The sequence below is a fragment of the Loxodonta africana genome, chromosome 1, assembly GCF_030014295.1.
Source record: "Loxodonta africana isolate mLoxAfr1 chromosome 1, mLoxAfr1.hap2, whole genome shotgun sequence".
Lineage (NCBI taxonomy): Eukaryota > Metazoa > Chordata > Mammalia > Proboscidea > Elephantidae > Loxodonta > Loxodonta africana.
In genome coordinates, this window is record NC_087342.1 from 209,869,462 (window position 1) to 209,881,497 (window position 12,036).

Here is a 12,036-nt window from a genome sequence, read left to right on the forward strand (position 1 = left end):
ATTTTCTCGTTCAAATCACTAGTAATTATTAATGCATCTTGATTGAATGTTTGATCAATTTCAGACTGCAGAAGTTGGCAAAAATCTTTACTTTCCTCATTTTTGGCATTAGTTGTTAGTGGCTATATTTGAATTACCAGTCATATTAACTGGTCTTCCTTTTAGGCATGTGAATGTTATCCTATCACTGACAGCTTTGTACTTCAGGATAGATCTTGAAATGTTCTTTTTTATGAATGTTATGGCATTCCTCTTCAATTTGTCATTCCCGGCATAGTAGACCATATCATTAGCCAATCAGTACCAATCCATTTCAGCTCACTGATGCCTAGGATATCGAACTTTATGTGTTTCATGTCATCTTTGATGATTTCTAATTTTCTTAGATTCGTATTTCATACATTCCACATCCTATGATTAATGGATATCTGCAGCTGTTTCTTCTCATTTTGAGTTGTGCCACATCAGCAAATGAAGATCCCAAAAGCTTGACTCCATGCACATCATTAAGGTCGACTCTGCATTTAGGAGGTAGCTCTTCCCCAGGCTTGTTTTGAGTGGTTCCAACCTGAGAGGCTCATCTTCTATCACTACATCAGACAATGTTCTGCTGCTATTCATAAGGTTCTCACTGGCTGATTTTTTCAGAGGTAGACCACCAGGTCCTTCTTCCTAGTCTGTCTTAGTCTGGAAGCTCAGCTGAAATCTGTCCACCATGGGTGACCCTGCTGGTATTTGAAATACTGGTGGCATAGCTTTCAGCATTACAGCAACATGCAAGCCACCACAGTATGTATGACAAACTGACATACTGCAAGACATCAAGCATGAAGTTTTTCTTCAGCAATTGGTTTTGCCAGATGATATCTCCAAAGTAAGAGACAAAGTCTTACCATCCTCACTTCTAAGGAGCATTCTGACTGTACTTTATTATGAATACATATATATTACTTTTCTACTGATGCCTGACAAGTTACCCTAAAACAGTGGCTTAAAACAACAACATTCATTTTTTTCACAGTTTCTGTGGGCCAGGAATACAGGCTTGGATTAACTGATATCTCTTTTTAGGATTTCTCCCAAGGCTACAAACAAGGTGCTCGGCAGGGTCATAGTCATTTCAGGGCTCAACTGGAGAAAGATTCAGTTTCAAAGCTCACTTACATGGTTGTTGGCAAGAGTTAACTCCCTGTGGGCTTTTAGACTGAAAGCCTTAGTTACGCATTGGTCGTTTGCTGGAGGACAATACCCTCAGTCTCTTGCCACATGGATTACTCCATAGGACCATAGGGAATCTCCTAATACAGCGGTTTGTTTCATCATATTGAGCAAGCTGAGGAGAGCCAGAGATAGAATGCAAGCAAGGCAGAAGTCATAATTTTTAATAACATAATTTCAGAAGTGACATCCCTCACTGTTGCTATGTTTGTTAGAAGCAAATAAGCAGGTACAGTCCGCATAAGGAGTACAGATTACAAGGAACGTGAATACCAGGAAGTATCAGGAACCATTTTACAAACTGTCTATCACAATATTTTTGTTCTGCTCTAAACTGATAATTAGTACCCCATTATAGACATCAGACATTGCTATAGGAAACATGTGCTAGATCCAGTATTCTGTTGCCTTTCGTATAGGGAAAACCAGTGTGGAGAGTTGGCTGCCAAAAAATGTTGAATAAAAATGAACCCCTATGCAATCATTCATCTTCACAATGACTGTTAAAGACAGCTGCCAACTGTCATAACTTAAGTTGAAAAGGTCATACTATGTCCATAAAGAAAAATATTTGGAAATTTTTCCTTTTAAGAAATAAGTAGACATTTAGATATTTAAGAAAGTACATGTAGCCCTAAAAGCCACTAATCCAGTAGGGCAGACAATGTATCTTTTTTAAAGAGCTTTCATTAATTTCCAGCATTGAAAAGCAGTATAGTGCCTAGTCAAATTGGAATAACCTAAGCAAAAACTACAATCCCTAGAGGTCTCAACTAATTGTGATCCTAAGGTAAATCATTAAAGAAAACTTTCCTTTAATTAGATATATTTCCCAAGTTGGAGGCAGTATACCAAACAACTCCCACAACTATGGTAAGGATTTTAACATTGATTGCTTTCTCTTCTGCACTCAGTCAATGAAATAGAACCACAGTTTAATCAGATGCATTTATCTCTCAGTATTTTTAAGTGTTCTGGTTAGCAGAAATTAGAGTTATCTTGAATTTTTGATCAAGAATTGTAATTTCCAAAGTATACTGGTATTTCAATTGATTGGTATAACTCTAATTGGTTTTCTGTATTGAAACAAGACCATATTACCATTCAAATGAAATGTGAAATTGAGCCCTATAAATATTTTATTATATAGCAGTTCAGTAATACAGAGGGAAATAAAAGTATATACACATACCTAAAAATGATATAATTTCAATTAAAATGTACTTTTATATCATATCTCCAAATCTGAAGGGTGAAATCCTTCAAAATTGGAGAACAGTTTACAAAAATGCCTCATGAATCTATTTCATAATACAGTGTGCTGAGCTAGAGCCAAATTCCAACTGATTTACAGACAGAACATATAAGTGGACAAAGGTCATTCTTCTAAGATGGCAGACTAAATGCTAAACCAGACTTTTAACAGAATTAACTGACCTACATTTGTGGAGATGTAAAAGTTTCATGATTAAAAAAAAAAAAAATTCCCAGAGAAATGCTAGATAATTTTCATCATTTAATCCAATCATGTATTTTCCCTCTCAACCTCTGTAGATGTCTTCATATAGATCCCAAAAAATTGCATTAGTTATATTCCTATGATTGTTCATTGTTAGGATAGATTGCTTCTCCTCAACACCCTAATGTTTCCTTCCAAGGGGAAAAATCTCCACTAACATTTCACTTCTTTCCATTCCTTAACATTACTTACAGAGGAGTAACAATCAGACTGATGATTGTGGGAGGAGAGGTGTAATGCAATTATCCCAGTCTTCTCCACTGACTGCCTCTTGGGAATGAGCTTCCCATAAAAAAGCATGTTCTGCTATGCTTCTCCACACTGTATATTTTACAGGGGCAGCCCACCACATTGGAAGGTCTGGGGATATCCAGCACTAAAATAGGTTTTTTTTATGTCTATTTAATTGTGAAGTTCAGCATTAGGAAGACCGATGTACTGCTGATTCAACACATCAGCTTATCAGCGATAAAGGAGGATATTGCATTCTCCATCCATTTACTTTTATTTTATCTTCTATTCATTAGAAACTCAGGTAGAGAAAAGAGTGGTATATAATAGAGCCACTGAACCCCAACAATCTGGGCAAATTGCTGTTTTTCATTATATTATCTAAGTTGTTATTGCTGTTATTTTGGAAATCATTGAGTTCTTTGTAACCAAAAACTGGACAGAATTTTTGATATTTTATCAGTTGGTACCATTTGATTCACTGCAAAAATACCATCTGAATATGAAATTATATCAGTTTATTTTCAATATTTATATTTTGATTTTCTACCATATTGCATTTGTACCAACTGTTAATGATAAATGATAAAAAATGTCATTCTTCTATTGAATTTAGTGGGAATGACTCTAGGATTTACTATTCAATATGATGTGGATTTTTGGTTTGAGAATTTTTCTTCTGTTTGTTTCTTGGTAAATATTAAGGATGTGTTTTTCCATTCATTTTTTACTAAGAAGTTGCTCATTTGATTTTGTTTCTATACCTGTTATTTTAATATGGAATTATTAATTTCTTAATAAGGAGCTATTACTATAGGTAGTCTTTAAATATGTAATAAGGTTTATTTTCTTCTCCCTATTTTAAAATTACTTTTAAAGTATGGTACATGAGTGGCATATTTTTTGAGGTATTAAAAAAAAATTATTGTTTTTAATACCAGTTGCTGTCTAGCTGATTCCAACTCAAAGCAACCCTAGTATAGCTGAAAATGTATTTCTATGATCTCCATAAACTAAAAAATTTCCTGACTGTATTATATTCAAAATTACTTTTGAAGATTCTTCTACAGGATATTTGTGTAGGTAATATATTAGAATACCTATTATAGCCCTATTAGCCCTATCACATAAATTACAAAGAGGCTAAATGTCTATCAAGAGAAAAATGGTTATATAACATATATGTCCATTTATTAGAAAATTGTGTAGCTATTAAAAATTTTTAAAAAGTAGATCCATATTCACTAACCAAAATGTATAAATTGTACTTATTAATTGAATAAAAATGCCATATATACATATAAGTTTCCCCCACGGGTCTGTCAGTTTGTCTTATTGTGGGGGCTTGCATGTTGCAGCAATGCTGGAAGTTATACCACTGATGTTCATATGCCAGCAGGGACACTCCTGATGGACAGGTTTCAGCTGAGCTTCCAGAGTAAGGCAGGCTAGGAAGAAAGACCTGGCACTCTACTCCTGAAAAGAATTAGCCAGTGAAAACCTTATGAATAGCAGGGAAACATTGCCTGATATAGTGCCAGAATATGAGCCCCTTGAGTTGGAAGTCTCCCAAATGACAACTGGGGAAGAGCTGCCTCCTCAAAGTAGTGTTGACTTTAATGACGTGGATGGAGTCAAGCTTTCGTGACCTTTGTTTGCTGATATGGCAAACTCAAAATGAGAAGAAACAGCTGCAAATATCCATTAATAATCTGAACATGGGACTTACAAAGTATGAACCTAGGAAATTTGGAAGTTGTTGTAAACATTCATATCCTAGGCGTTAGTGAGCTGAAATATTAGTGAGCTGAAATGGGCTGGTATTGGCCATTTTGAATCTGACAATCATATGGTCTACTATGACAGGAATGACAACCTGAAAAAGAATGGTGTCACATTCATAGTCAAAAAGAACATTTCAAGATCTATCCTGAAGTACAATGTTGTCAGTGATAGGATAATATCCATATGCCTACAAGGAAGATCAGTTAATACTATTATTCAAACTTATGCACCAACCACTAAGGCCAAAGAAGAAGAAATTTAACACTTTTACCACATCTACAGTCTGAAATTGATTGAACATGCAATCAAGATGCATTGATAATGTGGAATGTCATCAAGGACATCCTTCTTGAAGAAAGCAAGAGGCAACTAAAAAGACAGGAAAGAAAGAAAAGAACAAAATAAATGTCAGAAGAGATTCTAAACTTCCTCTTGAACTTCAAATAGCTAAAGAAAAATGAAGAAATGCTAAACTAAAAGAGCTGAACAGAAGATTTCAAAGGGTGGATCTAGAAAACAAAGTATTATACATCTCCAAAGACCTGCAATTAGAAAATCAATAGGGCAGAAAATGCTAGGTATTTCTCAAGCTGAAAGAACTGTAGGAAAAATTGAAGCCTGAAGTTGCAATATCGAAAGATTCTACAGCGAAAATATTAAATGACACCGAAAGCATCAAAAAAGACAGAAGGAAGACACAGAGTCACTATACCGTAAAGAATTGGTCGATGTTCAACCATTTCAGGAGGTAGCATACAATCAAGAACCAATGGAACTGAAAGAAGTCCAAAGTGCAGTGAAAACATTGGCAAAAAACAAGGCTCCAAGAATTGACAGAACACCAGTTGAGATGTTTCAACAAATGGATGCATCCCTGAAAATGTTCACTTGTCTATGGCAAGAAATTTTGAGGACAAAGATCATTCAAATGTGGTTGCAGCAGTACATTGACATGAAACTGCCAGAAATTCAAGACAAATTCAGAGGAGAACATAGAAGGAGGGATATCGTTGATGTCAGATGGATCTTGGCTGAAAGCAGAGAATATTAGAAAGGTGTTTACTTTTGTTTTATTGACTAAGCATTCAACTGTGTGGATCATGACAAATTATGGATAACACTGGGAAGAATGAAAATTCCGGAACACTTAATTATGCTCATGAGGAACCTATACATAGATCAAGAGGCAGTTGATTGAACAGAACAAGGGAATATTGCATGGCTTAAAGTCAGGAAAGGTGGGCATCAGGGTTGTATCCTTTCACCATACTTCTTCAATCTGTATGCTGAACAGATAATCTAAGAACTTGGACTATATGAAGAAGAATGGGGCATCGAGATTGGAGGAAGACTCATTAACAATCTGCATTATGCAGATGACACAACCTTGCTTGCTGAAAGTGAAGAGGACTTGAAATATTTTTTGATGATGATCAAAGACTACTGCCTTCAGTATAGATTACAACTCAACATAAAGAAAACAAAAATACTCACAACTGGACCAATAAGCAACATCATGATAAATGAAGAAAAAATTGAAGTTGTCAAGGATTTCATTTTACTTGGGTCCACAATCAACACCCATGGAAGCAGCAGTCAAGAAATCAAACGACATTGCATTGAGCAAATCTGCTGCAAAAGACCTCTTTAAAGTGTTAAAAAGCAAAGATGTCACTTTAAGGACTGTGGTACACCTCACCCAAGCCATGGTGTTTAGCAGCCCCTAGAAAGTGGTGGGACAGTTCCAAGATTTTCTGGTTTGTGAAGACTTGAATTCTTTGAGCCTGGGGTCGAAGTGAAGTGAAAGCTCAAAGTTTCATCCCACTTTTGTTGAGTAATGTCAATAGTATTGAACAAACTATATGACCAAAAGTCTAGACAAGCATTTCTTTCTAGTCCAGCTCTATTTGCTGAATTCAAAACAATTTCTCCATCATTCTCAAAATAATCCTGATCTCAAAATATTCAGTCCTTTTAAAAACTATTTATTTTAAAATAATTATAGATTCACAGAAAGTTCCAAAGACAGTACAGAGAGGTTCCATATACTCTTAACTCAGTTTATCCCAGTATCTTCATCTTATGTAATTGTAGCACAATACCAAAACCAGATAACTGCCGTTGGTACAAGGCATGTGTATAGCTCTATATCAATTTATCACGTGTCCATTAATGTAACAACCAACACAATCAAGGTACTCAGCATATCCATCATCACAAAAAATCTGCTTTACACTGCTTTTCAGAGGCACACTACATTCACCATCCCAAACACCTGACAACCATTAATTTGTTGTCCATGTCTATCATTTTGTCATCTTAAGAATTTTATATAAATGGAATCATACAGTATACGACTTTTTGAGATTGATTTTTTTTTTAACTCAACAAAATGACTTTTAGATCCACCCAAATTCTCAAGTGTATCAAGTTTGTTACTTTTAATTGTTAAGTAATTTTCTGTATCATGCTTGGTAGAAGGTCAGCAAAAAAGAGGAAGACACTCGATGAGATGGACTGACACACAGGCTGCAACAATGCGCTCAAACACAGCAATGATTATGAGAATGGCACAGGACCAGGCAATGTTTTGTTGTGCTGTACATAGGGTCAGGACAGACCTAGCAACATATCAATTTTTCTGTGGTATGGATGTACCAAAGTCTGTTTAACCATTCACACTTTGAAGGAAATTTGGCTTGTTTCTAGTGTTTGACTACTCCAAACAAACATTCGTATATAGAGGCATGTTTGAATGTATATTTTCATATCTCTGGGATAAATTCCCAACAGTGCAGTTGCTGCATATGGTAGTGGCATGTTTAGTTTTTGATGAGACTGCCAAATTGTTTTTCAGGGTGGCTCTATCATTTTACATTCCCACTAGTAATACACGAGAAAACCAGTTTCTCCACATTCTTGCTACCATTGGTATTATCGAGTTGTTTGTTTTTAGCCATTTCTAATGGATGTGCAATGACATCTCATTGTGGTCTTAAGTTACATTTCTCCAATAACTAGTGATGTTGAATATCTTTGTATGCGCTTATTTGCCAACTGTATGTCTTCACATAGAGTGGAAGGCCCCTCACCTTTCAGTTTGTCATACTGTAGTGGCTTGCTGTTGCTGTGATGCTGGCAGCTATGCTGCCAAGATTTTGAATGCCAGCAGGGTCGCTCATGGTCGAAAGGCTTCAGCGGACCTTCCAGACAAAAAAAGCCTGGGAAGAAGGACCCAGTGATCTACTTTTGCAAAATCTGGCCAGTGAAAACTTTGTGAATAGCAGCAGAACATTATCTGATATAGCACCAGAAAATGAGCCCCTTAGCTTGGAAGGCACTCAGAATATGACTGGGAAAGTGCAGCCTGCTCAGAGTCTGACTTAATGATGTGGATGCAGCATTTGGGACCTTCACGTGCTGATGTGGCATGACTCAAAACATGTACAAAGCATAAATCCAGGAAAATTGGAAGCTGTCAAAAATGACGTGGAACACTTGAAAATCAATATCCAAGGCACTAGTGAGCTAAATAGACTGGTATTGGTCATTTTGAATTGGACAATCATTTGATCTACTATGCCAGGAATGACAAATTGAAAAGGAACAGTGTCACATTCATAGTCAAAAAGAACACTTCACGACCTGTTCTGAAGTATTGTATTTCCACATGAGCACAATTAAGGGTTGTGAAATTCCTGTTGTTCACAATTTTATTAATAATTTATTATGATCCACACATTCAAATCCCTTTGCATAGTCCATAAATCACAGGTAAACATCCTTCTGGCATCCTCTGCTTTCAGCCAAGATCCATCTTAGTTTAGCAATGACATCACACATTCGGCGTCCTCTCCTGAATCTGGCTTGAATTTCTGGCATAGAAAAAGAGGCAGTCATTTGAACGGAACAAGGGGATATTGCATGGTTTAAAATCAAGAAAAGTGTGCGTCAGGTTTTTACCTTTTCACTATACTTATCCGATCTGTATGCTAAGCAAATAATCCAAGAACTGGACTGTATGAAATCGAACATGGTGTCAGGATTGGAGCAAGATTCATGAACAACCTGAGGTATGCAGATGACACAACTTTTCTTGTTGAAACCCAGGAGGACTCAAAGTACTTACTGATGAAGGTCAAAGACTACAGCCTTCAGTGTGGATCACACTACAACATAAAGAAAACAAAAATCCTCACAACTGGACCAATAAGCAACATCATGATAAACAGGGAAAGTATTGATGTTTTCAAGGATTTATTTTACTTGAATCCTCAATCAATGCCCACTGAAGCAGCAGTCAATATATCAAATGACACATTGCATTGGGCAAATCTACTGCAAAAGATCTCTTTAAAGTGTTAAAGAGCAAATGTGTGCCTAACCCAAGCCATGGTATTTTCAATTACCTCATATGCATGCAAAGGCTGGACAATGAATGAGGAAGACTGAAGAAGAAATGATACCTTTTAATTATGTGTTGGCAAAGAATGTTGAAGGTACAATGGACTGTCAGAAGAATGAACAAAATCTATTTTGGAAGAAGTACAGCCAGAATGCTCCTTAGAAGGGAGGATGTCCAGACTTTTTCTTACATGTTTTCAACATGTCATCACAAGTGACCTATTCATTGAGAAGAACATCATGCTTGGTAAAGACAGTGTCATCAAAAAAGAGGAAGATCCTCAACACGATGGATTGACACAGTGTCTGCAACAATGGGCTAAACATAACGAGGATTGTAAGGATGGCGCAGGACCTGGCAGTGTTTCTTTCTATTGTATGTAGGGTCAGTATGAGTTGGAACTGTCTTGATGGCACCTAACAATAATGTCCTCTTTGGTGAAATGTCTCTTCATGTCTTTTGGATATTTTCCAATTATGCTGTTTTGTTTGTTTTATTTTTAAGGTTTGAGAGCATTCCATAATTTCTAGACACTAACCTTTGTCTGATAAGTGGTTTGAAAATATTTTCTCCCACTCCAAAATTTTTTTTTATATAAATAGCAAAATCTTTCATGGATCAAAAATTTTTAATTTGATTAAGTTCAACTTATCAATTTTTTTTTCTTTTTATGATGGCACATTCAATGTCACGTCTAAGAATTATTCACCAAATCATAGGTGGCAAAGATTTTCTTCCATGTTATCATCTAAAAGTTTTATAGTATTACAGTTTGCATTTAAATCTATGACCTATTTAGAGTTCGTTGTTGTATAAGGTATGGGTTTAGGCTGAGGTTTATTTTTTTGCCTATGGATAACCAATCGTTCTAGCACCAATTGTTAAAAAAAAATAAAAATAAAAAACTAGACTTCTTAGTTATTTTACACATTTGTCAAATATTAGTTTGCCCTACAATTATCAGTTGTGGGGCTATTTTTAGGATTTTTTATTGTTCTACTGAGCTATGTGCCTATCCCTCTTCCCTCGTCGATATCTCAGTGTTGATTACTATGGCTACATAATAAGCCTTGAAATCTGCTAGATAGATTCCTTCCACTTTATTCTTTTTCATAAATGTTAGAGTTGTTATAGTTCCTTTGCTTTTCCGTATAAACTTTAGAACAATCTTATCCGTACCTACAAAAAATTGTGTTAGGATTTTGATAAGCATCTCATTAAGCCTCTATATTATTTGGAAAGTTTTGTCTTCTTTACTCTGTTGACTCTTCCAATTCATGAACATGGTATGTCTCTCTATTTCATTTAGATAATCTTTGGTTTTTTTAATCAACAATTTACAGTTTCAGTAGAGAAGTCCTTTATATGATTTGGTAGATTTACAGCTAAGTATTTTGGTTGTTTTGAATGTTTTTAAGAGCTATTATATTTTTAATATGTTTTTACATGCTCATTGGCATTATATAGAAATATCTTTGATTTTTGTCTTAAATTGACAAAATAAATATCGTGCCATGCAAACTTGCTGAATTGAGTTTTTCAAAACATTAACACAATGTAATCCTCTATTTATAGTTCCTGTTGTTTTTTTCATCATAGTTTTGTAGTTTGCAGTCCAAAAGTCCTACACGTTTTGTTAGATTTATACGTGTTTTTGTTTTCATTTTGAACACTGTAAATTGTATTGTATTTTCAATTTCTGTTTCCACGTGTTACTTAATAGTATGTTGTTGTTGTTAGGTGCGATCCAGTAGGTCCTGACTCATAGCAACCCTATACACAACAAAACAAAACACTGCCCGGTCCTGACCCATCCTTACAATTGTTATGCTTGAGCTCATTGTTGCAGCCACTGTGTCAATTCACCTTGTTGAGGGTCTTCCTCTTTTTGGCTGACCCTGTACTCTGCCAAGCATGATGCCCTTCTCCAGGGACTGATCCCTCCTGACAACATGTCCAAAGTATGTAAAACACAGTCTCACCATCCTTGCTTCTATGGAGCATTCTGGTTGTGCTTCCTCTAATACAGATTTGTTCATTCTTTTGGCAGTCCATGGTATATTCAATATTCTTGGCCAACACCACAATGTAAAGACGTCAATTCTTCTTCAGTCTTCATTATTCATTGTGTAGCTTTCCTATGCATATGATGCGATTGAAAATACCATGGCTTGGGTCAGGCACACCTTAGTCTTCAAGGTGACATCTTTGCTCTTCAACTTTTTAAAGAGACTTTAAAGGACCTTTAAAGAGGTTCTTTGCAGCAGATTTGCCCAATGCAATGCATCTTTTGATTTCTTGACTGCTGCTTCCCTGACTGTTGATTGTGGATCCAAGTAAAATGAAATCCTTGACAACTTCAAACTTTTCTCCGTTTATCATGATGTTGCTCATTGGTCCAGTTGTGAGGGCTTTTGTTTTCTTTATGTTGAGGTGCAATCCATACTGAAGGCTGTGGTCTTTGATCTTCATTAACAAGTGCTTCAAGTCCTCTTCACTTTCAGCAAGCAAGGTTATGTCATCTGCATAATGTGGGTTGTTAATGAGTCTTCCTCCAATCCTGATGCCCCGTTCTTCTTCATATAGTCCAGCTTCTTGGATTATTTGCTCAGCATACAGATTGAATAGGGATGGTGAAAGAATACAACCCTGACGCACACCTTTCCTGACTTTAAACCAATCAGCATCCCCTTATTCTGTCCAAACAACTGCCTCTTGATCTATGTAAAGTCTCCTCATGAGCACGATTAAGTGTTCTGGAATTCCCACTCTTTGCAATGTTATCCATAATTTGTTATGATCTACACAGTCGAATGCCTTTGCATAGTCAAAAAAAACACAGGTAAACATATATCTGGTATTCTCTGCTTTCAACCAG